This window comes from Urocitellus parryii, chromosome 1 (genome assembly GCF_045843805.1).
Source record: "Urocitellus parryii isolate mUroPar1 chromosome 1, mUroPar1.hap1, whole genome shotgun sequence".
NCBI lineage: Eukaryota > Metazoa > Chordata > Mammalia > Rodentia > Sciuridae > Urocitellus > Urocitellus parryii.
Genome location: NC_135531.1, coordinates 27,591,270 through 27,618,801, shown reverse-complemented (window position 1 = coordinate 27,618,801; position 27,532 = coordinate 27,591,270).

Sequence of the window (27,532 nt, the reverse complement as noted above, 5' to 3'; positions counted from 1 at the left end):
CATACTAGTAAATAAAATATGTAAAAATAATCAATCAAACAAAAAACAAGGTAAAAACCTTTTAGTGGCTTTCCTTTCAGAAGACTCCGTGTCCAGAGATTTTTTTTTTCCACATTTACTCAAGTACCCCCAAAGTGAGTTCTAATTCACATTGACAATCCTCTGCCATCTGCTGGCATAGTAGTTTAAGGTCAGGAACTCATGACACACGAGTTAACTAACACATTATCAAAGAAAAACTTGAAGGATGTTTTCAAAACTTTCCAAATGCATGAGAATAAAGAAAGAAAATCAGGAATTTAAATTCTCCAAGGTGGTTAATATTCCTGTTTTCTGATTTTTATAAAATTGAGTAGACAATGTCAATGGTCACTCAATAGCCAAAAATTGGACAGGGAGAATGATCAGGGATAAAGAAGAAGTCCCAGAAATGATACAGAAGTACATAGATATGACCAATCTGAGAATGAACTTTAAAGAGTTCAGGAGATAGGATAAAACATTTCCAAGAAAATTTCACAAATTTATCTTACAAAATGGTTGTACCTAAACAGTCTTATAAAGAATGAATGAATGAGATAAATTGGCAATTTCAAAAAATACTTGAAAAATACACTTAGACCTTGTCAAAGTAAGAGTTGTATTCAACAAAATCCAACAAGCAAGGCTAGCTTTTTTCAAAACAATTGAAATAGGGGATAGGGATTAACCTCAATTGCATTCATGCACATACACATGCATACACACACATACAACCCACCACAAACTGAACTTTTAGAACTAGGGTTAGAGAAATTACAGGCCAACTGTGTTTGCTAATAGTCTTTACCCTATGAAAAAAAAAAAATAATTTTCTCTCATTTTCATGGTAATTTTCCTAGGTATTTTTATAATTTAGAGGAAATACTCAGCTAGTTAGGTCCTACTCTCCCAAGGTACCTGGTAGAAGGGGAAATTATCCCTTGGAAGTTTATGTGTCAAAGAGATAATTCTCAGGTTCTTGAGAAGGTCATTCACTGGGACTTAAAACTGGCAAGATACTTCAAAGGAAGTTGTATATATTTCAAACAGAATTGAGGAAAACATTATAAATTACAAATTTTTAAAATACATGCTCTAGAAAAGTGGTTATTAGAGAGACTATAGAGCAAAAGAAACTTGTCTAAAATTAAGGCAAAATAAAAGGAATGCCAAAACTATCTTAGTCAACACATATTTTAGATATAGACTTTGTGTGGATATTTCCACTGAACATCCCACAATTTTTTGAATCATTTGCAATAAGAAATTGTGGCCTGTAAAAAAAAAAATAGGTAGATTAGCAAATGTCCCCCCTGACCAATCTACAACATCAATGATCTGCAAATATCTGCAAAAATAGATAAAATAAAATTCATATTAAATTGATTGTTTTTATTCTACAAATAAAGCAATGTGATCCATGTACTCCATTGACAACAATTAGAAAATACTTCATTTGATATAAATGTTTGCAGATATTATGAAATAATAGGTACTTTTAAAAAATAATTTTGCCAAGATAAAGAGGAAGAACCTTATGAGATTTCAGGCAGTAACTGTGAAAAAACATATCATATAACTTGCATATATTCCCTTAAGCAAGAAAGAAGGAATTTCTCTAACAATAGGGAGGAAAAAAAAAAAGGCAGAGCTTCTGAATAGCAGAGACACTACTTTGTTAAAGGTAAATCCAAGTATGATTTCTTACTACCTCCACTGGGTTTCAAAGTCTACTTGAGAGGTCTGAGATCTCTAATTCCTCCCAGGCACTTTCACTTATTTAAACCTTTGTACTCTCAAAAATTAACATTTGATTCCTTCTCTATTTTACCTAACTTAGAAGAGAAGCACCCCCTTTCTAAATCAAATTACCAGATCAAAAGCTCCTAAAGACCTGTAATTTCCTGTCATATTCAAGGACTTTTCACTACTTTCAAGAATTTTCTCCACTTCTCCTACTTAAGCCACCCACACACTTGATATTTATGAGGATAGGTCTTCTACTTATATAAGTAGAGAAAACACCTGAAACTCAGTTCATCAGAGAAAACAATAATATACTTGAGTTCATAGCCAAAATTTTCAATACTCTACAATTATGAAGCAAGAGGGCTGAGACTCTCAGAAAGAATTAAACAGGGGTTCATTTTTCCTGTGCTAGTCCCTGTTACATTTCAGAAACCAAATGGTGTAGATTTAGGCTCTTGTGGGATCTGAGGACATAAGAAAAATGGTGATTTCAACTTGATTGTATACTATCCATAACTTTATATATATATATATATATATATATATATATATATATATATATATATATATATATATATGTGTGTGTGTGTGTGTGTGTGTGTATGTGTAAATATATATATATATATATATATATATACATAGCTGTAGATGGACACAATATCATTATTTTTATGAAGTACTAAATTCAAACCTAGTGCCTCACACATGCTAGGCAAGCACTCTACCACTGAGCTACAAACCCAGTCCTATAAGTAGTTTTTGACAATATCATCAACAGTTAATCTAACAAAAACAAAATAGAACAAAACCAAAACTCTGGGGTCAAAAATACCATTTTGATAAGTATTATGATACTATTGAGGGCTAGTAAAGTGCTTATCTAATGTATATAAAGGTTTTTCCATGGATATGATTTCACTTTTAAAACACTGATTAAGTTTGATTTCCTTTTTTTTTTTTTTTAGTTACAGTTGGACACAGTATCTTTATTTTATTTATTTTTATGTGGTGCTGAGGATTGAACTCAGGGCCTCGCACGTGCTAAGCAAGTGCTCTAACACTGAGCCACAATCCCAGCCCCAAGTTTGATTTCTTTATTTGGTACATAACATTGATCACTCATTATCTCACAATGGTGAACAAAAAATAAGCCAGGTGTGCTCTGCATTCCCAGCTACTCAAGAGGTTGATGGAGGAGGATGGTTGATCCCCTGGGGTTTTATGCCAAACTCCACCTTAAAAAATTAATTAATTAGGCTGGGTGCAGTGTTGCACACACCCATAACCCCAGTGGCTCCAGAGGCTGAGGTAGGAGAATCACCAGTTCAAAGCCAGCCTCAGCAAAAGCAAGTCACTAAGCAACACAGTAAGATTTTGTCTCTAAATTAAATATAAATAGGGTTAGGGTTGTGGCTCAGTGGTTGAGTGCCCCTGAGTTCAATTCCCAATACCATATTCAAAAATTAGTTTATATATATATATATATATATATATATATATATATATATATATATATATATACATACACACACACACACACAACAAGTTGTAAATGTCAGTATCAATATTTCAGTAGAAAAAAGAGAATATTTTATTATATTGTACTCTATCAATTCACTAAATTCTTTGACAAAATATCCCTTGCTTTATTTATTTATTTTTATTTTTTATTTTTGTATTTATATATGATAGCAGAATGTGTTACAATTCTTATTACACATATACAGCACAATTTTTCATATCTCTGGTTGTTTACAAAGTATATTCACACCAATTCGTGTCTTTATACATGTACTTCAGATAATGATGATCATCACATTCCACCATCACTAATAACCCCGTGCATCCTTTCTTTCTTTCTAACTCCTCTGCCCTATCTAAAGTTCTTCTATTCCTCCCATGCTCCCTCTCCCTATCCCAGTATAAATCAGCCTCCCTATATCAAAGAAAACTTTCAGCATTTGCTTTTTGGGGATTGGCTAACTTCATTTAGCATTATCTTTGCTAACTCTAACCATTTACCTGCAAATGCCGTGACTTTATTCTCTTTTATTGTTGAGTAATATTCCATTGTGTATATGTGCCACATTGTTTTTTATCCATTTATCTATTGAAGGGCATCTAGGTAGGTTCCACAGTTGAGCTATTGTGAGTTGTGCTGCTATAAACATTGATGTGGCTGTGTTCCTGTAGTATGCTGTTTTAACTCCTTTGGGTATAGACCAGGGATTTATTTGATAATTTTATTTATGTTTTGAAGATCAAATTTGGAAAGAAACACTGCACCTGCACTAGTTATCATCCTTACACAGGACGTCTTAAATTTTGGTGCCCTCTTTTGCCTTTGCTCACCCTTGGCCATGGCAGATGAGGGCAAAAACCAACTTGAACCTGTAAACATTAGCTGAAATTCACAGGACAAACTGCCTGATATTAGTCTTGGCTTTTCTGATTTTGTGGATAAAAGATGAGCAAGCAGAGAAGTGAATTATGTGGCCTATGAAATGATGTTGTGGTAATTTAGACTTTCAAATCACACAAGAATCTCTTCTGATCCATCTCTATAGGAATTACTCAGAGAAGATATTTTAGGAGATCCAGGTAAGTATAGCCAAGTAGACATAATAGAAAGATATCAGTTTGTTTTATTTATTTAATGTATTAAAATATATGTACTGATAAAATATATTTGTTTTCTAATGATTTTTAAAAATCTAGCATTCTACAAAAATCAGACTTAATAAAACTAAAGAAACCAGGGATTATAACCTAAAAATATTATGAAAAAAGAAAAAATAAATTTATGAATAAATGACACAATTTGCAAATTATTACATTATTACTTAGAGTCCTCATCATGAGGGAAAACACAGTATTTAGGAAAATGAGACAATTCACTAATTATACTTCAAATATTTTGACTTATTTGCAAGCATTTTGGCATTCTATTTTTCTTCAAACTTTATCAAAAGTTGCTACAAATGATAATAATCAAATTTTAAATAATTTTTTCATTGGTGAAAAATGCTATGCAATCCCAAAAATAATTGAGAGAAACAATGCTTTTCTACAATCATCAATTAAAATTGTGGCACTCTCATGCTCATGCTAACAAAGTAGGACTCATTCTATTTTAATGATAATTATTCAATCATATGAATCATACAACTTGATGAGTTTCATTGTGACACTTCCATACATGCAAATGACATGCTCCTATCATGTCCACCCTTCCTATACTTCCCTCACCATTCCTGTCTTCTCTCCCCCTTTCACCCAGGCCCTTTTCCTTCCTAATAGCCCTTCTATTTTCAGGACATTTTATATTTTGTTTTTAGTTTACACATATGAGAGAAAGAAAACTTACCTTTTTGTGGTAGTACTCATTCCTTGATAATGACAAATGCACTTTGGCAATACCTTAATTATAAGGCTCACATATGTTAATTGGTAAAGGCCAAGTGTAAATGCACATACTTTATATTTAATTGTTTTTAGGTGTACTTACCTTCCCATAATGGTTTATATTTAATTTTCCCTGTATACTTCTATGTTGTTATCCAATCTAAAGTCTATATACACCTGAAAAATGACAATATCAACTAAATTTAGACTTTGCTATTAACACCTGTTATTTTGTAGGAAATCACTAAGCATAAAACGATTTCATAATGTCTTTATGAGTTTCTATGGTGATAAGGAACTTGCATTGATAGACAAATATACTTGAATAAGTGATGGTATCTCTTGCATTATAAAAAATCTGTTATCATTATCTGTATAACTCATTAATCTCACATTGTTCCTAAATCTTCTCAAAGTGAATAAAAACTTAAAATAGATCTTTTGTGAAACTCCATAGGAACTGCAGCTGGGTAATTTGTTCGTCTCCAGTAGTGCTGAAAATTCCCAATGACACCTAAATGCACTCCCTGGCATACTTGTGAGACTGCTAACACATCAATTATAGATGCCTCTGTTAAACTTTCCTGGAAGTATGTGTCCCAGGGAGCTAATTTATAGACCTGAAGAATTTGATAGAGGTGTCAATTAAGTTGAATTTGTATTTCCCATAATCAGAATATGATAATTGAAATGTACGTTCCTTTTTCAGTATAATCAGCTCCATTCTTTTGAATATTCATTCCACTATTTTTCCCATTTTATTTCAACATATCCAGTTGACCTTCACAGAAAGTTGAGTTTGGTATTATCTAGTGAAGATTTTTTTCTGCTAGAGGAACATTGCAAGAGCTGATATGTGCAATAATTTTACTGAAAAGAGTACAGACATTATCACTTCTCGGCCTTTTGGCTAAGATCAAGTGTAGAAAAGAGTACAGACATTATGTTATTGTAGTGTCCTGCATGATCCTATATTATTTTAATCACCTCTTATCCCAGGGATTGCTGGGCCAAAGTCTAGAATCAAAAATGCATGTTTTTGCTTATTGGTAGTTATATATCTGGACTGTGGTACATGGCTGAACCTCAAAGCCAAAAAGTATTTTGATAGTCCCCCAAATCTTTATGTACGTAAAATTAACCCAAAGCATTCTACTGAACGTTCTCAAATCTCATCAGCTTAATAAGACAAATGTTTTGTTTTTCATACATCACACTTTAATGTGGAGAAGTAGCATGAGGAAAATGTTTGCTCAGTATTTCATCTACTCAGTTTTTTTTCCATTTTTACCATTGACCTGAAATCTGCCCTAACATATTCAACCAGAATATACAGAGAAAGATAATATGAAGGATCTCATTTTTTGGAAGTTTAAGGACCAGGGCTTGAAATGGATTGTTCTCATTATTTCTATACTTAGCCCACTGCCTGTTCATTTATCTAGACACCCCAAATTCAAACAAAAAGGAAAATACAAATTCAAGTAGCAAGTTTTAAAAAATGCATGGATATTGGAAGATTTTTATTTTATGCTATGATATCTTTTCTCCTTTAGTATTTAATACCCTACCCTATACTTTGCCACTGTCCTTTCATGTTGAATGTGTATTGCGTTTGCTTTCATTCAGTGTGTATGTGTTTGCTTTGCTTTATTTTGAAATGAAATGCTTAAGCATTTATTAATGTCTTAATTTGATCAGCATTTGGTTTGGCAAGCCCTTTATAATTGCATTTTCATTTAAGAGTATTGAGAAATGATTATAAAACATATCACAGATTAAAACCTAATCTGAAAAAGGTGAAATTACAAAATTAGTGACTACTTATACAAAGAAGTATTAGAAATGTATTAACATTGTCTCATTCTGATAGGTAATGGCATTTAAATATCTACCCTTTGATTATTGTTCTACTAATCACTCAGAATATGCTATGCCTACTATCTTTTAATTCCATGTAATATTACGGATGAGTTAGTTAACACAAGCGTAGAGTTTTCAGTTCAGTTAGAAGATGTTAAAACAATAAGCACCAAAAACCTAAAATAAACTCATTGAAATAGCTAGCATCATCACATATAATGAGACAATGGCATCATCAAGAGGCCAGGTTTTTGGAGATGCTCCACCTCTTGTTTTGTGTTTTTTTTTTTTTTAATTGCATTGAATACTTTATCTATTGCAAAAAGCCTCATGTTAATTGAATGCCTCTTAGTATATTTTCTCTTATCATATCACTGTTACTGTTTTATTTCTAGAGCTAGTTATTTGGTTTTAGAATTGGCAATAGGCCATCACTGTAAATACTATCCCAGAACAATACTAACATAAACCTGCTTTAAATGTAAAATCTCAGGTTGTATTCTTCTGTATTCATTTTGTAAAACTTGGTTACTATATCTAAAAATAAAAAATTTTATAAAAGAATGTGCTGGAATACACAGGTGGAACAACAGGAATACAAAAGCTGAAGCAAAAGTTTTATCAACGGTGTTCCTCCCATAGGTAGTCAAATACTACTTCATCTGAACATTTAATGAAATTTTCACTCTATTGGGAAATATTAAAATTTTATGACATACTACACTGGGAATAAACATTTAAAATGATCAATTTCTCTTGAGAGCTTCTATAGAAGGAAATTAAATAAGTCTTATGAATCAATTAATTCAGTCTTTTAAGACCACATGGTATTGGTAGTATTAATACCCCATTGTGTAGAGGAGAAGAGTGAAACAAAAGGACGATAATTCCTTTCCAAAGTACGAATTTAACTATTATTACCAAATAGACATAAAATTTTAAAATAGTAGAAACAGATAGGAAATGCTCACAATATACAAAGACCAAGTTGACAACTCAGGTGTTCAAAAAATTTTCTGATAGGGTGGTTTGCCTAAATTGGCAATATATTTTATTGTATATTAACATATGTGATTTCCCTGAATCAAACATATAATCTACATACTGGTTTCTAGCTTTAAATTTTTGCATAACAATGTCTAGAAACAATACCAAGATAAATGGTAATGGTAGATGGGATGGGGTCCATTTTTGTTAAATTTAATTAGTATATAATGCAAATGATTTCAATTCATAACACCACTCATGGAAACAAAAGTTTCTCATGTCATAAGAAAAAGCTATTCTTACAAAGATTTGTGAAGAATCCTTTAAAAAAAATGGTTCAACTTTTTCTCAAGTCTTTTAGGTCAGTGAGGGAATAGAAAATGGTTCTTGTCTCAAGTGACAAAATTCCAGTTCATTGTCCCTCATCACAGTTAATAATGCCTGCTGTGGATAATAGCCGGATGTGGAAATAACTCTTATTATCATCCCTAAACTGTTCTTTCCAATACAGTAGCCATTTCCACAGTCATGTTAATCAAACTTCAAGTGTTCAAAAGACACTTCTGGCTAGTGACAGTCATGTGAAAAATCCATAATTATAGACATTTCCATCACTAAGGAAAATTCCATGGCACAGCATTTATGGGAGATTTATCTTAAAATTCTGAGAGAAGCTTTTGAATACCTTCACTTTTATAAAGCTTTAATATTGTTTAGAATAATATTCTTTTTTTATGGATAGGATCAGTGCAGTAAAATTGTCTAGTATTGGTATCTCACATTGCTTATTATTTTTCATGTGAATTTAATAGTGTTGTATGTTGCAATTTTGTATCAAATTCTTAATGGGCTCTAATATTTTATTTCATTTTTGATAAAAAATGCTTTAGGAACAGTGGAAAAATAAGCATATTTTCTCTTCAGGGTTAATTAACCATTCAGTAGATATTTATGGTTAAACTGAAAAAAATACCTCTGAGTAACTTCTGAGCAATTTAATAATATATAAGAACACTACCATCATGTGCTGTAAAATTGTAATGAATATAAAAATTAAACACCTATGATTTCACATCTTTACTGTCCTACATGGTAGGAAAAAAACAAACTCATTAATGTCATCAAGATTTACAATTAATTGAATGTACTTGATTACTTTCATTCAGAAAAAAATATATTTGGAACTATAAGAAAGTAACCATCTTTGTTGTACATAATTGTACACTTTGTGATAATTACACATCAACACTTTACACTTCCCATGTAATGTATACATCCCATTCCAGATACAACTAACTGATTAAAGCACTAAAGGGTTTGGTTTGTTTGGTTGTTTGTTGGGGTGTGAGAAATGTAAATTAACTTCAAGTGCAAAGTGCTAGTCACTTTATTAGTTTATTCTGAAATCTATCATGGCATATGATGATCACTGGAGCCAGGTGGGATAATGTTTCTAACTTCAGCTTTAGATTTCTAGATTTCAATAAGATTAAATTACTTCTTAACAGGTTTAGACTTAATAGATGATATAATTGTAATTCAAATATGGGTTTCAATAATACTTCACTCTGAGACAGATATTTTTCTTTTTCTTTCTTTGGTATGGTTGAAATGTTCAAGTTCAAAAACATAGAATATCTCAAATGTTTTCCCAACTAATATATTCATGAAAATTATTATAAATTCTTTAGTTCAGGATCTCCTTATCTAGCTATATAAACAATGTCCATACTTTAAACACCCAAGCTTGATTAAAAATCTATTTTCTATAGCTATTTTTTCTGCTTGAGAATTTCATGTAAATGTTCTTTATTATTCCTGTCTTCTTCTAGGCAACATAATGTTCCTTAAATTTTTCTGTTTTGATGCATATGATCAATTCTAATACATTACATAAATAATACATTGCACAAGTTGTTTATCCAGTCTTCTCTCAATAACATTTGAGTTATTTTTAACTTTGGGTTACTTTGTATATTTGTTTGCCCAGGCATAATGATAAATAAATTTGATTGTTAGGGACATCAAATAATTCTTGGCATTATAAAGTTTGTTATTTAAGTGTGTTTCCAGTATATTTAACTGTGCATAAATAATACCTCTATTCATACGGTGATCACAAAGGACTATGGAACACAAACTTGTTCTATTCACTACCTTTATTCAAGCACTTCAATTATTCCTTAAATCATTTAGGAAAATATCAAGCTTTTTAAAATTTTTTTCTACAGGATTTTTCTCCTATTTTATTATATACTACCTACCTTGAGTGTTTTCCATCTACTGGTCTAACTGGAAGTCCTTGCAATACTTTCACATCAAAATCATTAAAAAATTTACTTTGCTCTACAAGCTAAAATAACTATGTCTGTGCATTTTTTTTTTTTTTTTAAATTTCTCTCTCCCTCTCTCTCTCTTTGGTACTGGGGATTGAAGTCAGGGACACTTATCCACTGAGCCACAACCCCAGGACTATTTTGTATTTTATTTAGAGACAGGGTCCCACTGAGTTGCTTAGAGACTAGCTGTTGCTGAGGCTGGCTTTGAACTCGTTATTCTCGTGCCTCAGCCTCCAGAGTTGCTGGGATTACAGGCATGTACCACTGTGCCCAGCTCTTTCTCTGTGTTTTATGTATTATTTTTACTGTGTAGGCATATGACCATGACCATGACCACGACATCATTTCAACCCACAAACTGACAACTTTATCACTCTATAAAACACATTAGAATCTATACTTCTGACTTGAGTCAGTATCACCTCAATAAGAAATGTGGTTAGATGAATGTATTTTATAATTCCTGCTCCAGGGTCTGGGAATGTGGCTCAGTCGGTAGCACGCTCGCCTGGCATGCGTGCGGCCCGGGTTCGATCCTCAGCACCACATACCAACAAAGATGTTGTGTCCGCCGAGAACTAGAAAAAATAAATAAATATTAAAAATTCTCTTTCTCTTTCTCTCTCTCTCTCTCTCTCTCTCTCTCTCTCTCTCTCTCTCTCTCTCTCTCTCTCTCTCTCTCTCTCTCTCTCTCTCCTCTCTCACTCTCTCTTTAAAAAAAATAAATAATAATAATAATTCCTGCTCCACCATTCACAAAGTGTGGAACTATAGAGAAGACACTGAGTCTTTCTATTTCTTATATTCTTTATTACAAAACAGGCTCTTACAAAATAGAGGTGATTATATATAAGGATTTAGAGTGAGAATTAAGCAAACAAAAAAAAGGAATACAGGGGGTATAACCTAAAAGTATGCCATATGACAAACATGCATATGTTAGATATTGATTGCAATGCTACAAGTTTCAAAAATTATCTATCCTTTTGCTGCAATATCCTGAACACTTTCTTAAAGTTTACACCACTAAAATGGAATCATCTCATAATTTCCTAACATAATTATATTTTCTCTATACTTAAGCATCTGAAATAGATATAATATTTTATACTGTAAGAAGCTGTCACAATGTTTACTAAATAGTAATATCTGAAAATAGTTTGTTGAATTAAATTAAGTTGAAATAAGGAACACTTATTTTAAATACAGCAATATTCTTGTTGTTAAAATAATTTAAATTAGCTTTTTGGCTGTGTTACACAATGATGTAGATGATAATATGGAGGTATGCCTTACCCCCATTTCACATCAATTTGTCATTATTTTTCACATCTTTATGTTATAAATATATTGAAGCCTTTTTCTCCTCAAATAAATTTATTTAACAAATATGTATTTAGCATTTGCTTTAAAGAAAACCTAAGCTTATGTGACAGAATTTACTTTGAATTAAAAAATGTTATTCTGCATCTTTCTAAAGTTTGGTTTCAGGTACCAATAAAAATTGTTTAAAGTACTTATTGGATAGGTAAGCAAACAGATTTTTTATATTTTATGGAAGTGAGGAAATTAAAGAACTGGAATCTAATTAAATTATATTTATATATCTACATAATAATTTTCTATAATACTAATAAAAAAGAGACAAATAAAATGTCCAAAAAATCACATTGTTTATACCCTTATATATTTAAAAAAGAAAGTGTTCAAATCAAAATTAATAATTTTGAATTTTATATATTATATTCTAAGCTGTGTGTACATATGCACAATATCATGGGAAAGTAAATGAAATATTCAAAACTTGTTTATATCCTGCATAGAAACAAAGCAAAGGAGTTCAAAAGCCCCACACATTTGCTATTAAGTACAATAAAGTATTGGATTTTATTATTGACTTTTTCTCTGTGTGAGTCTTTGGCAGGTCATATTCTTTTATATCGTGTCTTTTTTCCTTATAAAGTACAATAAATTGCATCATTATTACAGATGCATTTGCACATTGTTTCATACTCCCATATTAAATTTAGACTTCAATCAATCAAAAGCTTTATTCATCAATAATCCAAAAAATATAAACAAACTGTTCATTGATATATATTTCAATATTTTTTAAATGAGCAAAACAAATACACATATCAAAAAAGGCTACTTATAATATATTAATAATAGAGTACTGAATCCTGATTTTTAGCTTTAAAATTTTGGTAGGCCTATATAAATTAGCTTAGTGTGATAACCAAGCTATATTACTAAATATATATCCTGTTTGTAAAGAAAAAGAAAATGAAAAAAGCAAGAAATTCTGGAAGATTATCAATTTCTCTATGCAAGGATTGAATTTTGGAGGATTTAATTTCCTCTCTTTCTCTCCCCACCTACAAACACAAACACAAACACACACACACACACACATACACACACACACACACCTAAATTTTAGTGAAAATTTTTAAATTACAATATGCTATTTGGTAATATTGTAAGTAGTAAGTTCAAATATTTGTTTTTTATTTAGGTTGAGTGCCTAGTCTTCCAATATTTTGTGATATTGTTGCGTGATCCTTTTTGGGTGGTAGGTTACTGCAGATTGAACCCAGGGGTGCTCAAACAGTGAGCCAAATCTTCAGGCCTTTTTTTTTTTTTAAATATTTTTAGTTGTAGATGCACAAAGTACATTTATTTATTTATTTTTATGTGGAGCTGAGGATTGAACCCAGTGCCTCACACATGTTAGGCATGTACTCTACCACTGAGCTATAATTCCAACCCCTCCAGCCCCTTTTAATATTTTATTTAGAGACAGGGTATCACTAAGTTGCTTAGGGCCTCACAGAGTTGTTTGCACATGATCCTCCTGCCTCAGCCTCCCCATCTGTTGGGATTACAGGCATTTGCCACCAAGCCTGATACATACTATTTTTATTTTGAGAGTAATAGGTATATTCTATGGGACAAAAATTCCTAAATCTCCTTAAATTAATTTTAAGGAAGTCAGTATTTTATCCATGTTAAATTCTGACAAATAGAAAATCATTTTTGGTAAAAGGGTTTTCACTTATTAAATGTTCATATTTTATATTACTGTGGTTTAAATAACAAGATAGAGAATCATAAATCATAATCAGTTTCATATTAAATAGGGAATGATGTTTCCTGGAATCTCTTACCATATTTGGTTTCAGATAAAAATCTTAAAACAGTGGAATTCTCATGTTACTAAAAAGTCACAAGGCATACAAGTAATCTCTGCAGGAGGCCAAGACAGGAGGATCAAAAGTTCAAAGCCAGCCTTAGCAGGAGGCACTAAGCAACACAGTTGGACCTGTCTCTAAATAAATTTCAAAATAGGGCTCGGAGTTTGGTTCAGTGCTTGAGTGCTCCTGAGTTTAAACCCTGGTACCCTCATCCCCTCACTAAAAAACTCACAAATTATACCTGCAGCCATTATCCCAGAGGGCTTCTGGGATCATACATTGCATTTGCAAAAGGTTTATTAACTTGTGCTAATGTTTTTGGTAGTGATATACTATTCAGTCATTCAAGCAAACACTTTGTGTTGTTCCTTTATCTGAACAAGGCTATATTCCTAAAAACTGCATTCATTTAAATATGTTGACATTTTTCCTAAGCTTTATAAATGAAAGAGTACCACAATTTATTTGAGTTAATTAAAACGTAGAACAAATATACAAGCTTTTTTCCCATCATTCCATTCATAAAACTAAAAGTCTTTTTATATATACTAGTCATGTGTCTGGGGAAACACAAATATTATTAATATGTAGAAGAAAAAATGAGATTCTCCCTAAGGAAAATCCAGGTGTGAATTTCTCTATTCTTTCACAGAGCTACTTTGTTTGTTTGTTTGTCCAGGACACCTCTTATTATCCATTAACATTAATATATACAGTGGGGGGGAGAGAAGTTTTGGGGAAGGTTATTAACCAAATTATATTGCTAGATGAGTGCATGTACAAATATGTAAAAACAAATCCCATAATTTTGTACAATTATAACAAACCAGTTAAAATGTGGAAAAAAAATTAAGAGCAAGAGCAAACAAAATATAGTAATTTAGTTTTTTTTTTTTTAAGAATTTTATCTATAAGATAAGCCTAGACTAGTACATGTCATTTTATGTATTTTTTACAAGGATATCAACTCTTTAAAATTAATTTTTACTATATATTACTTTGTGTTTGATCTTAATAAGTTTGTATATATAGGTTTTTGTGTGCACAGAGGTACATAAATATATGGTTATAATTATAGTAAATAAGATGAAATGACAGAATTTACTTCTATCACATTACATACATATTATAATTAACTAAAAGAGTATGCTGGCATTTACATCATAATAGAATCTATTAGAAGCCAGACAATATTTCTGAATCTAAAAAAGAAATTATTCTAAATTGTTTGAAAATTATCAACTCATATGAATTTCATCTAGGCCTTTACAACTAAAACTCTATGGTCTTATGATTAAATTATTAAAATTCCTGAGAAAGTCTCAAAGTGGCTTGTATTTCTTCTTATCTAGGAAGGAAGACTATTAACAATTTCCTTGTTAAATTGTTTCTTCTGAGGTATGTTTTCAGTAAAAGAAAAAGTTTTTATAATTTAATTTTATACAGATAGTATAAAATGCTTCTCTCACTAGATATTTCTAGAGTGTGCATATAATGATAGAAAACTTCTTATATTTATCCATTGCTGAAGTTTCTTATTAGAAAGTAAATTAAGAAAAAAATTGCAAAAAGAAAAGAAAAAGATACCTGACCCTGAGAGAGGAATATACATAATTAGAAATCTGAAAAGTTCATTAACTTTTCTCTGCAAGCAAGAGGAAGAAATTATTTGTGGAAAGACCCATTTTTTTTCACATGCATAAAGAAAGAAAGACATTATGTTTTATTAAATAATAACATTCTTCTGAAAATTGTTGTTTGCTGTATGATTAACAAAATAAAATTATATAAGTGTACCACAAGGTAGAGAAATGAAAGGATGGAATATTTTCCATGTTAACTACTATAATTTCCTCTTTTTTAACTCATAATAAAGAATTCTCCTCATGACAGTTACATTACTGTTTGTCTAATCATTCATCAAAGGAGCAATCAAATGTCCCTTAGTCATGGAATTTTCAGTATTTTATTTAGTAGAATTATGCTTTTCAAAAAGATTTGCACATGAGAACTTCAACGTGAATAGAATCATGCTTGTAAAAATCTTATTTCTACACATTCTGGCCAAAATTAAGCCATAACAAATTCAGTGTCAAACAAGTCTTTCAGCACTGGGCAAATGCAACAAAATAAAACTGGTCTCAAAGTTATTAATGATTAAATTAAAGGAAGTCTTTGCATTATTTTGAAAAGTTTGAAAAATTAATTCTGGGCAAAAGGGCCTACTAAACCCATGAGAAATTTTGAGAAACTCCAAGGATAGGCCATCAAGACTATGTTGATCTTCTGCCAGTTCTTTTCCCTTTTAAACACATAGCTGACAATAATTGGAGTAGACACAAAGACAGATGGTAGTGCTGTTGGACAAGCCAGATTTTCTCGAAGGAAAAGAGTTTTGAAATATGATCATTTAATCTAGTGATTGTTTTTAAAGTTCTCTTTCCTAAGGGACAAAATGATGTGAGAGTACATGGGAATTCCATTATTGAAACATAGATTAGATATATGTGTCGTGATCAAGCTTTGTCACTAACATTAACCAAACACATTTGTGTCTTTCCACAGTGTCAGAATGTATTGGATAACAATACATTCACAGGCTAACCCACGTTTATTAATGGCAGTTCTCTGAATATTCATGGGTCACCTGATAGTTATAAGCTGGGCAAACACAAAATTTTTTATTATTATTATAATTTTAATTTATAATATCTATAACACTCAATTTGCACAACACAATTCACACAATTATATATAAATAGATCCCAGAAAGACTAAGAAAGAGTTAGGATGGCCAGTTGGAGAATGCTGAGCCAAGAAGACAGGTGGAGAAAGAGGTGAATTAGAGTTACTGTAGGTGGTAAGATACAGATTTTATTGAATCCGTTCTCCAGTGTTTTCAAAACAAAGGGTCCCAAAAGACAACTGTTTCATTTGCTGAATGTGAGCTCAAGGTGTCAGCTTGGAGCTTCTGCTTAAAATGAAGCAGCTCATGGCAGACTATGACTTTACAAAATGGAATAACTCAGATTTGGGCAGAGCCTGAACAGTCTGCTCTCCACAGTATGACTTTTCACTTCAATCTCACTTTGACCATCTGGGAGTATAAATCTGGAGACTTCTTAGCACGTTATTTCAAACTGATGGCATTGGGGATGCAATAACTGGATCTGAATGGAGCCTCCAGAGACTGACAAGTACTGACTCTCTGAACATTCACCAGAAAAAAGAAAACCAGAAAAGTTTACTTAAAACTACATTGAGGCAGAAGGTATACAATCACAACAGCATTTTAAAATTTCTTAATAGGTTTTCAGGATAGTAAATTTGAGAAAATATACTTTTGCCTATTAAAATAAATGTATTAATAACTATATCAGGGCTACCATTACACTTTCGAAATACATTTCTAGGATAGATAGACAAGACACTATGTGCGTATGGTACAAAACCACATGCTCTTCAATATTTTTGATTGGCTCAGATAACTCTCCATCAGGGGCACTTCGTGGTTTGATATCAGCGAAGGAGACAAAAAAAAAATTACATTTCAGCATTTCCTTTGTTCCCCACTAAATATGTTTGAATATGCAGCATATTAATGGAGATTGAAATGCTGTATTTTAAATTAGTTCCAATGTTATTCAAAATATGTACAAAAGGTAACTTTTCAATGTATAGTTATTATCATTAAAATGAATAATTAATTTACTCATAATTGAAAACATTCAGTACAATAAATTTTATAAAGCATTAAAAAATAAAATGAGCACAACAAAATTATTTTACTCCTTGAGTAGAGAATTAGTAAGATAGTGATGTTTGTCCAAAGGAAGAATTGATGAATTGTGGACTCAAATGAATTTTCCAGCAGACAAAAATTAGAAACTGTACTAATTTTAAATGAAGGAACATTTCAGGTTGTATTTTCTTTTCTTTCCTTCTTTTTTTTTTTTTTTCTTTGCATAGGGAAATCAGAACTCTTTTTTTTTTTTTTTAGAAAGAGAGAGAGAGAGAGAGAGAGAGAGAGAGAGAGGGAGAATATATATATTTTAGTTTTCGGCGGACACAACATCTTTGTTTGTATGTGGTGCTGAGTATCGAACTCAGGCCGCACGCATGCCAGGCAAGCGCACTACCACTTGAGCCACATTCCCAGCCCCAAGAACTCTGTTCTTTGGCCTTCAGGTTATGTTTTCTATTACATAATAAATCAATTAAATAATTTCCCCAATGCCTGAGATATATTCCAACAGAAATATGGAAATCCATATTTACATTTTGCAGAGAACAAATTATTCATGCTTGCCTCTGTTATTCTTTAGGATGACCTTATAAATCCATCCTATCAACCTATTCCTTTGTCTCTAAGTTTTGGATAATTGTTTCTTATAACTAACATCAGTATATTTAAACTTTTTAAAAGTTTCAAAATGATCTGGGGTTTATAAAATTTGAATAATTTTTCAAAGAACTCATATTTATTTCCCAACTGCCTTTATCTAATATGAATATTTTACCTTGATTTCTAAATACCTTTGTTCAATGAAGGAACCAGTATTCTTATTTAGAAAGTAGTTGATTCTTGATTGTGCTGAAGTATAAGACAAGATGTATATGGGAAATACCCTTTGTTTTCAGAAGCAAAAAAATAAAAAATAAAAAAAAAATAACCTGTATCAAAAGAACCCAAGAGACAACCTGATGATTTCCTAATTAGTACAGTTGAAAAAATTGGAACATTTCCCTTTGTTTATATATATATATATATTTTATGACACAGAGGATATCTTAAAACAAAGAGAAATGTTCTGAAAACTATTGAAAAATAAAAAATAGAATATTTCATAAGTAATTTTATCACTCTCATCCTCCAATATAAAACTTTATAGTTAAATAATGTAAATTAAAAATAAAGACTTTCTGAGTATAAAATGGAAAAGTTAGTATATCGAAAGTCAACTTTTGCTTTGTTTTGTTACTTGTAGTATATACAATAGCTATTTGAAAATTACTTAGAATATTCAGCTTACACACAACTTCAAAAATGTGTATAAATAAAGATTATTAGCTTTACCAATTTGAAAGCCAAGAGTATGAAATGTAGGCTTTCTAGTGTGCATTTACTATGATAAAATATGTGTTTATTATAACAAATATTATATAGGAATTTACTATAATAAATAAATATAATCAGTATCAAACAATGATTATAATACTAGAAATAATAATAAAATAGTTCAATAAATAGAATAATAAAATACCATAAATACTTAATGTAATAAAACCAGTAGAAAAACAGTTATTAAACTCATGAGTTAATGAATTTATTAATTTTTGCTGAATGTCTACTGTATACCAGGTACTCTCAGAGAGCCTTTCCTTCCTAGAATTCTCATTAGCATAAAAACTTTTATCTAGCACTTAAACATGAACAAGGCACATTTTAAATACTGTTCACATACACTCATTTAATTTTTAAAACTTTGTGTTGTAATTTGGGTTAATATGCTCTTGTTACAAATTAAAACCAAAATTAAACAAATAAAAAATATAAAAAAAGAATAAAACACCAGAGACGAATAATTTTCATTTGATTGTTTACATCTGGAACTTTTAATTAAAGGTGTCACATTGCAATATGTATGTACACTTTCAAATCACAAAAAAGTATGTTGGTTTTATAGAACTGATAATCAAAGAGTTAATTGTTAAGAACTTTGAAATACAGCTCTACAAATAGCATTATTTAATTCCACTAAGAAAGATAAACAAAAATCAGCTTTAGTGATTACTAAATTTCCATGGAAACTAGAACCGTGTATTTATAGAAAACTCAATAGTTTATAAATATCAAATTGTATGATTATCTGCAGATGAGATGTTCCAGTTCTGTCAAACTAAGCCAAAATCATGTAACTGTTTCTAGAACAAACTGTGATGAAAATGAAATATAATGAAAATGCCATTTCTCTCTCTACCTTGAAATTTTAGAAATTGGTACATAATGAAAGATAAAATTTAATTTTTATTTTAAAATTAAAAATAGATTTGGTAATTTTAATATAATCCAATCATATTTTGTGACTAAACAGTCAATTGAAATTTTGATGACATTACTGAATCTCTTAAAAACATTATTAAATTGTTTTTCTTTCAAAAATTTGAAATTTTAAAGAAAATAATGAGATGCAAACTTAGTGTAAGCAGTAAATTTTACTAAGGTGTATATATGCCATAATCCTAATTATTTATTTATAGTGTAAAAGATGTATAGGTCTCATATAGCAAATGCAAAATGAATACATATACTTTTGCAGTAATCAAATTTGGGGAATGAGGATTTCTTTCATAACATGCTTACTAATTTCTTCTCTCATCCCTCTGTTATATTATGTTATTTAGTGCTACATAAAAGAAAAAAAAATCCATTCAATAAATACTTCAACAAGGATGATTATATAATACTGTTATTAGCCAATTCTTGACACAAAATATGTGAGTGGTACATATTATGTATTAATCATATATTTTTTCCTAACAATGCCAATCAATCACAACATTTATACACAAATTCCTTTGTCTTATATATAACTTGGAAATAACAATCAGGAAATAACTGATTAGTGCATATTATAGTCTAATAAAACTAACCAGGACTCACTTCTATTTTATATAATTAACATTACATTAAAATATTACTCAAGCTTTCTATGTAATTACTAAAGCATATATGACTTTACATTAATGCTATATCTGCCACATTTATAGGTATATTAACTTTTCTGTTTTTATACTTTAATTGAAATCATCAGTTTGGGTGAATTGTTTTTAAATTATTTAGTGATTATGCAACCATTTTTGTTTAATATATGATTGTCCAGGCACTTCTCAATGAAACCTTATCATTGAGTTTTTTTTAAAAAAAACATACACATTGTTTTCATTTGCGTATATATGTTCATATCAGTTCCAACCTTTGTTGATAGCAATTTGGCAGCAAAAGTCCAGGTTATCAGCCTTTATGAATTGATGAAAGTGGTTTCCTTAGCAACTGAAGCACTGTAGAATCTCTCAGAACACCTGTTTTTCCCACTCATGATTCCTGCAGATGAGATGTATGCACTTGAAAACTGCCTTTTTATTTTGATTTTTGCTTTTACATGATCAGGTAGGTTAGAATAAGGGGAGTGTGCTGAGCTTGACTACTTACATAGTTCAAAAGACTGAAGAATCAGCATGCTTTAGACTTAGTTCCATGGATAGCAATTAGTATATCATCTTCTCAGCCCTCAAAGTATTCCTCATGTATTTTCCAAAATCTTTAGTATCCAGCAATAATGGTAAGATTTGCAAATCCAGCTAGGGCAGTGAACATTCTGTGAGTGCGAATGACAAACGTGGCTCCATTGTCACCCTCAGGCTTTTTATTCAGCCAACATTCATAATTCATTGGGCCTGGTAATATAAAAGGGCAATGTGCCTGACTGCTTCAGAAAATTACTGTCATATTTTAGCTTATAAATTTTTAAAATTATTCATTTTCTTGATTGTGTGAGGTCATTCTTCTCTTTTTCTTGAAAATTTAACTGAACTTATTCAGATGTACTATGTGTATTACAGCTCATAAAAGCAATTATACCACCTAAAAAAGTTCACTCAGTTATTTTCTCTTAGAACAAATTAAACGACCTAAATTTAAGTTGTATTTTACCTTTCAATTCTAAAATTTCATAAAAAGTTTCTTCTAATTGGAGGATCAAACTTAATAAGGTATCTTTTAAAAAAACTAAACGTATCAAAAGACAAAAATGTCTATACAATCATACAATACTTTCTACATTCTGAAATCCTTCACAAAGCAATAGCTCATACAGAGGAGAAATTAAAGCTATTTTTTAATATCTTGGCCAATCAATCAGTTGTCAATGTTTTCCTCATACAGCAGCAGACCCTGCTATTTGATTGAAAGTCTTTTTTTTTTTTTTTTCTACCTGGCTAACTCAAACACTGAGATATATCCTCAGTCCTTATTTATTTATTTATTTATTTATTTATTTATTTATTTATTTATTCATTTTTTGAGACAGGGTCTCACTAGGTTACTTACACAGCCTTGCTAAATTGCACAGTCTGGCTTCAAACCTGCCATTCTCCTGCCTCAGATTCCTGAGCTGCTAGGAGTACAGGTATGAGCCATTACACCTGGCTCATTAGTCACTTTTATAAATGAGTCACATTGTCCAAAAGCTGACTTTTTACTAATTAATTAAATGCTTTAAGAAAATTTTAAAAAATTAGCTCAACATCAGATCAAACTCTAATTAAAGGTAATTATTATTTTCCTGTTAATAAAAAGAAAATAAAGCAAAGATGCAAAAGTTATTACCAATTTCTCATTCATTATTTTCCTCAAATAAGCCTATTTAAAATGATTTTATAAACATGTCACATTTTATAGTTAATTATAATTAATTATTGACATAAGTATTATATGCTATATTATTAGAGACCCTTATATTAGTTATATTAAACATGAATTAATTTTTATTTATCCTTTACCTTCAGGAACAATTCTCTTTCTTCTGGAAAGTATATGTATGCCATTGTGTACTCAGCATCCTAAGGAAATATATATTTAAAGACACCTTTTATTGTTCAGAAGCTCTAATGCTTTAGGACATCTTCATTATTACATTTTGAAATATAGACAGGAAGAAATAGCACAGTGAAACTTTAGATTCCATTCTCTGATAGCTTGTTCTCAACAAGTAACTCATATTTGAATTTTACCAGGTGATGCTCCCCATACTGACATCACAACTTTTTTCTTCCTTCTTAGATTCTTCCTCATCCTCCACATTCTTCTTCCTGTTGAATTTGTTGTACTAATAGTAGGAACATGTTTTCTTCCTTCTTCAATACTGTATCCCCAGAGATAAACATATGTGACTAACTTTTAAAATGGGCTCAATATAACTTTTCTTGTCCACAATCATTTACAATCACATATAAAATACTAAAGATTTTAGAGCTAAAATTAGCATTATAGCTAAAATAAAGCATTACAGCTCTTAGGATAATTCTACCCACTGGAACAAGTAAATCTATAAATTTTTCTGGCATGGTGTTATAGACATTTATTTCATCCTCAAATAACAGTGCTATGGCATTATATTTTCTAGTGTGCCTGCATAGTAATCCAGAGATAAGCATAAATACAGGACTTCTGCATTGGGGTTTCATACCCAGGTCCTCTGCATCCTTACAGTTAGATTTCAAAACGTAAAATATAGTTGTTTTTAAAAAGAAAACAGAAAAAAACCCATTATTTTTCAGAACAATTTTATGAAGACTTTGAGAAGTTACTATGAAGACTTCCAATACACTCACAATCAGCTTCATCTATTAACACCTTATGTTACCACGATATTTGTTGAGATTACTTAACTGATATTGGCCCATTGTTTTTTAAATAAAGTCCATACCATAATAAATATTCTTAGGTGTCCCTTGATCACAAAGTGGTTAGAGGATGCCACCTTAAATTTAGTGAATATATTTCTTAGTCTATTCTTGAATGTGACTGTTTCACAGTATTTTCTTGTTTTTGATAACTTTGACCACTCAAGTATTTGTAGAATATGCCTCAGTTATAATTTCTATATTCTACTTATTTTTGGGTGTTACATATATGGATTTGGGGGTAGAATACAATAGAGGTAAGTGCAGTTTTACCAAATCACATCAAGGTGTCTATTATAAATGTTGTTTTCCACTTCTTGTATTGACCTCAATTATTTACTTGAGATAGTGTTTGTCAGGTTTCTCCACTATAAATTTATTCATTTTTCATCTTCCAATTTTGCACTCTTTGAAGGGAAACAAATTATGTAGCCTGCATTTATGGTGATGGTGGAGGCATTTCAGGGTATCTAGGACAGTATTTAGACTTCTTCTGCATGAAGAAGATTTGTCCATTATCTTACATATCTTTATTCAAGAATTTATTTATAACAGCATCCACTATTAAACATTTATTTTGTCTCTTGTATTATAATCCAGTAGTTCTTAATAATAAAGAGTATATTCACCTTCCTAAAAATTTCCTGTGCTCTCCTATTAAACTATCCCTCCTCCCTTGAAACCTCAACAATTATTATTTTTAATTATTATTTTTTAAAATAATTTTAATATTATATATTTGCAAGATATGATATAATTGGAATCATATACTATGTAGCCTTTACAGAATGACTTCTTTCACCTAACAATATACATTTAAAGTTCATCAATGATTTTCTAAGATTCCCATAGTCAATTATTTTCATTGCTGAAAAGTATGCAGTATGCACATTTCTTTTTATCCATTTATCTATCAAAGGATGTTCTGTTTGCTTCAAGTTTTTTGATAAGCATAAATAATTGTTATGAAATACATACATGCAGGACTTTGCACGAACATAACCTTTAAGACTAGTTTAGTAAATTCTGAGGGGTACAGTACTGGATCATGTGTTAAGACTGGTCTCATTTTATAAGAAAAATGAAAACTGTTATCCAAAGTATCTGTGCTCTTTGTATTATAAGCAGCAACAAATGTGGGCTTTTGATGCTTCACATATTCACCTGCAGTTAACATTATCTGTTTTTCTGTTAGTCATTTTATTAGGTGGCTAGTGTTATCTCATTATTGTTTTGGTTTGAGTTTCTGTTATAAAAATTATAGTTTACATCTTTTCAGATGTTTATTAGCCATCTTCCTATCAGTTTAGATTCATATCTATCAGAACTTTTGCCTGGGTCTTTACGGATTTTGTTTGTATATTTTATTGTTGAGTTTTAAAGTTCTTTGTCCCTTTTATATACATTTTCTTAAGTATATATGTTGTGTAAAAAGACTTTTTCTATTAGTAGTGATTAAACAACTCAGGTTACTACATATTGCAAACTTTATCCAGTAATAATCATAATTATTTTATATTTTATTCCCCTACATTCCAAAAATATGTTACATATCAATATAATATACATTATTTTAAGATAAATGTAAAATTTTTGTAAGCATTTTATTGTTAAAATTTTATTATTAAACCTTTTATTACTTTTTTATATTTAAAACTGATTCAACATCTTATCTAAATATTCTTAATAATAGTTACTTTCATTTCTTTTATATTTGAAAACAAAATTCACTCAGCTAAGTGTTCTTAAGTGTTAACATTTTACTTATTACCAAATATTTTATTATTTATTTTTAGTTATACATGACAATAGAATATATTGAGACATAATTATAAAAGCATGATTTATAATTTGTTCGAATTCAGTCCCAGGTATTTCCACTTCCTCATTATTTTTTTCTATCAGACTTTCATTTTCTTTTGTCATGTGTTGTAAACATTTTTGGAATCCAGATATGCTATATTTGAGAATAGAAACTTGGATAAATGGTTTCAGCTTGTTGTTTTGTATTCACCTCATTAGGTAATACCCTTGTTTAATATTTTATTATTATTATTTTTTGCTTTTGTTTTTGTTGCTGCAGTTGCCAGAGGCTTTCAAACTCCTCTGACATCCTGTGTTTTGTCACACTTCCTGTCTTTAGGCTTTCAAAGAACATCTCCCAAATGGGGGTCTGTGCCTTGCAGCCCTTTCACTTGCAGACCTATTTATTTGGTGGGAACCAAACTGAAAAATGGAAAATATTCTACAACCTTATGTTTAAATGAGTCTTTTAGAGCACCTATGCAATTCTGCAGTGACCTTAAAAAGTATGTGTCCTTCCCTTCCCATATCTTAACTGAGTTGGATGAGTTAGCTGGAGTGGGGTTGTATAATAGTTCCTTTCTCTGCTTAGATAAGGTTTCCCTGCAGTAGCTTTCCTTGACAAATGGATTTTTTTCCCCCCTTGGGAATTGGCTGGGCAATTCAAAATATTTACTTTTCCCCTTACTCTGCCAGAACATAAGAGGTTTCCATGGACCTCCATGAGAGGTTTCATACTGAGGACTTGGTAAAAATGTGCTGTGACCTTAAGAGGTTGGATAATTTCTGTGTCACACAGTAGGAGTTTACACTCTGCTATAATGGAGTACTATTCAAGTGTTTATGCCACTTTGTGGCTCTAGTATGTTCCACTATTAGACAGTTGATTCTGGATGTAATTATTTTTATTCACATTTATCTCTAGTTTTGTGGTTGTAATGTGTCCTGTGACCTAAATTCTCTGATGGATTAAAGGAAAAAAAATCTTTAATTTTGGTTTGCTTATCTATTTTCTATCTGAAATCTCAGAGTGGCAACTTCCAATTTGTGCACATGTTAGAATTGAAACTGATTGTCTGACACATTGACTTTTACTATTCTTTTTGAAGAGGCACATAAAGTAGGTCTCAATATAATTAGCAAAAAAAATATTAACATGGCTCCAATTGGCTGCAAAGTATTCTGAGGAATATAGTCAGTCCCTTGCCAAACATCTATAATCTTTTGACAATGCCTTACAAAGAATCACAGGATTTGGTGGACAGTTGACTCTCTCACATATGATACATATGAAGAAAAAGACGCAATCAACATTGAAAAAGCACTTTCGGACTTTTGAATACAATGCATTTGTTATGGTTTGGATCTGGAATTCTCCTCCATAATGCCCGTATTCTGAAAGCATGGTCCCTATTGCAGTAAAGTTCAGAAGTGAAACTTATATGAAATGATTGGATGTTTAGCATTGTAGCCTCATCAGTGAATTAATCCACTTGATGGAGTAATTTTTTGTTTTGTTTTGGGTTTTTTTTTTTTTTTTTTTTTTTGGTGGTGCTGGGGATTGAACCCAGTGCCTTGTGCTTTCGAAGCAAGCACTCTACCAACTGAGCTATATCCCCAACCCCTGAAGTAATAATTTGAATACATTATTGGGTGATGAGTGCAGGGAAGTTGGGTGTGGATTGAGGAAATAGGCAACCAGCTAGTTATCTATAGGGACTATATTTTGTCCCTGGCTCCTTGTTCTCACTCTCTGCTTCCTGGCTTCTATAAGCAGCATGGTTTTGCTCACCATGGCTTTCTGACATGATGTTCTGCCTTACCTCATGCCCAGAGCCATGGAATCAGCTGACCATGGATTGAACCTGTAAAATCACGATTTCAAGTTAACTTTTCCTCTTCAGGTACTTTCATCACAGCAACACAAAGCTGACAAACACAGTGGTGTGTTTTATGTATGTGATTTCATTTATAATTTATACTCTTTTAATTACAACAAAAGATTATTAGACCATGTAGTAAATTTGATCAGAGAATTTATTCAAATACTCAAGGGCACACCTAAATCCTTATAACTCCAAAGGCCACTTACTATGGAAAATAGTTCAGCTGGGTAAGAGAATTTATTGAAATTTAATGTAAAAATGATCATACTTATAAAACCATTTGAGAAAAATCAATCATTTGTACTAGAAAGCCTAAATAAAAAAAAATGTTGCATTTTTCTTTAGTCAATTTACTTCTTATATATTTGCCATTGTCTCAATGTAAAACATAAAACAACCTCACACCAGTTTTTCCTGAGGAAAAATAGTGTTCAGATTTTTTTTTCCATATAATAGCTTGTGACCTACATCAGCTCTCCTCAGTAATCCAGAACTCCTTATACCATTTGTATTGTATTCATTTTGCTGTTTTGAATTGGGTATTCTAACTACAATGTCTCTTAGAATTCAGTATGAAAGAATATTTTTCACATACTAATTGACTTCCTTATTGAATTCAATTTTAATATTTTCTTTGTTGAATCTACTGAGTATACCAAGCAGCCAAGCATATCACTAGAAAGCAATAATGTCACTTAATTCTCAGAAACATAGATATTTTTTCATATTGTATTTTCTATGATATTATAAAACAATAATAGTAGTAAGCATGTGTGTCATTTATACATCAATTCCTCCTGTTACTGTTACAAAGAAC